Source organism: Microtus ochrogaster, chromosome 6, assembly GCF_000317375.1.
Source record: "Microtus ochrogaster isolate Prairie Vole_2 chromosome 6, MicOch1.0, whole genome shotgun sequence".
Lineage (NCBI taxonomy): Eukaryota > Metazoa > Chordata > Mammalia > Rodentia > Cricetidae > Microtus > Microtus ochrogaster.
Genome location: NC_022013.1, coordinates 85013274 through 85015894, shown reverse-complemented (window position 1 = coordinate 85015894; position 2621 = coordinate 85013274).

The window sequence follows — 2621 nt, the reverse complement described above, 5'->3', positions numbered from 1 at the left end:
TTATGTTTTTCAACCTTTATAAACTTTACATCTCTTTTGTGAGTTCCTCTTTTTAATTTGGTAACAAAGAAAAGTACAAAACTATAACTATCTAGTCTTCAATCTCATCAAAGACTCAAGAAGGACATAGTTCCTGATAAAATAGGAAGTGCAGAGCAAACTACTTCCAAAACTATGGAAATGATAGATACAACTGACTACCTACACAGTCAACAAAGGTTCCTCTACAATGTTGGACTATCCCAATTTGTCCTTTAAGCCCAGAATATCTTAGACTTTTTTGTGAAGTAGGAGTTTTGAAGGACTGGCCTACCCTGCCTTGACAAAGTTCACAAGTCAATTTCCCTTGTATCCTGCTTGTTCAATTTTTACAGCATACTGTCAAAAGTTGAGGCAATGGCAGTTTCTTGCCCAACGGCTAATTGCCCTTATTGTATATAGATGGTAATAGATGTTATAGATGGTTGTGAGCCACCATGTGATTGCTAGGAATTCTGGAAGAGCAGTCAGTGCTCTTAACCACTGAGCCATCTCTTTATGTTTTTAATGTCTTCAAATTTCTTTAAGTTGTTCGGGATGTCATAGTTCTAAGGCAAACAGATAACAAACCTGCCCTAATTTCATTCTGTTGCTTTGATAAAATAGACCAACAAAATGCAACTTAGAAGATAAGGGTTTAAAAAAAAAAGAAGAAGATAAGGGTTTATTTCCATTTCAAATGCCAGGTTACAGTCCATCATTGTGGAAAAATCAAGGAAGGGACCTCAAACATTGACTTATATAACATCCATAGTCAAGAGCAGAGAAATGAACACACACCTTCTCCCCTATGTTCAGCTTGATTTCTCCACTGTTACACAGCTTAGGACTTCTTCCCTAGGGACTGGTGCCACCCAGTGCCTTGGGTCTGGAGTCCCCTTTAGGCATGCCCATCCACAGGCAAACCAAATGTAGACAATCCTTCATTGAGCCTTTCTTCTCAGGTGACTCTACAATGTGTCAATCTGACATTAAACCTAACCACCATACAGCCCATAGATAAAGGTAAAAACCAAGAACTGAGGCTTAATGTGTAGGGAAAATGAGGCATTAAAGTCACCACAGCATCTGAGCTGCCCAGGGACTACCTCCAAGGCCAGTCCTTCAAAATTCCTGCTTCACAAGAAAAGTTCTGTCAGGTATTCTAGGCCTATAGGTTGAAGATGGATGTCCCAACATTAAGGAGGAATCTTGGGTAGACTATGTAGGCAGTCAGCTGTCTCAATCATTTCTATAGTTTTAGTGGTTTGCTCTGTACTTCCTGTTTACTCAGATATTATATACTTCTTGAGTGTCTGATGAAATTGAGGACTAGATATTTAATAGTTAAGGATTTGCTTGCTACCAAATTCAGAAATGAAACTCACAAAAGTAGTGTAAAGTATATAAGGTTGAGAGACAAAAAAGCTCAAATTGTTTATGTAAGAAAATGTTTGAGGTCTAAAAGTAGTTTGGGGTTGGTCAGACAAGTTAGGGTAGAAAGTGAATTAGGTACCAAACTTTGAACTCACCAATATATGATATATAATGGAGTATGTTCTCTGATTTGCCAAGTGCAAATGAACTGGACATTGTGAATGTAATTCTTACCTGATAATTGTTCTTAATGTATATGGTTTTTCTGTCCTAAGAGCTAAAATCTTTCCTTTTTATTTAGACAAAAGAGAGAAATGTTATGTGATATTGTGACCACTTCAGGTGTTCTCGAGACTGGCAATAAAGTTTGCTTTGAATCAGAGTGCAGGGTTAGCTACTAGCTGACCAAAATTAACCATAGAGGTTTTGGAGTACTGAGGACAGATAGACACAGGAAGTAGACGGGTGGGGCTTAGAGAAGGACTCGGTCCTTTTTGGACTGAGGAATGAGAACGAGAGAGACAGGGAGGAAGAGAGAGGTGTTGTCACTGGTTGTTTTTCTGCTGCTCCTCTGATTATTCAGGTTCTTACCCTGATACCTGACTCCTGAGTTTTTATTGATAAAGATCAGATAAACACTCCATCTGTTCCTGACCCCACCACCCCCCAGACTGGTCTCCAACTCTTGTCTGCTGAACCCTTCCATCTTAGCCACCACTGCAACTACAGGGGTAGCTCCTCAAATTTCAGTTACAGACAGAATTACTCACTGATAGCACACTGACTACATATGATAGAACTAAGGTAAATAAGTTTGGGGTCAATTTAATATTTCACTTATGCATTTAGAGTAAAAAAATTATATCATGTAAAACCTTTTTCTAAAAAAGTTTAAACAATTACATTATATAGTACCTGATAATCCATTACAACAGACAGAAAGATAAACTCATCCCTTTCTTGAAACAAGTTTATACTGTTTTGTTTGACAGGGTCTCTTATTAGCCAAAGGGGTCTCACATTCATCCTTACTTAACACTGGCACTGAACTGATGGGTCTGCTACCTTCCAAGTTCCAGGACCACCGTGCCTGGTCAAATCAGCTCCTTTCCTAAGCTTTACAGCACAGAAACTGGAAAAAATGCAAGCAATTGGCAGTGGTAAAAATTGCGATATTTAAAGATGTTTGGCCAAAAGACTTTTTAAAGAGAGGAAATTAAATTACA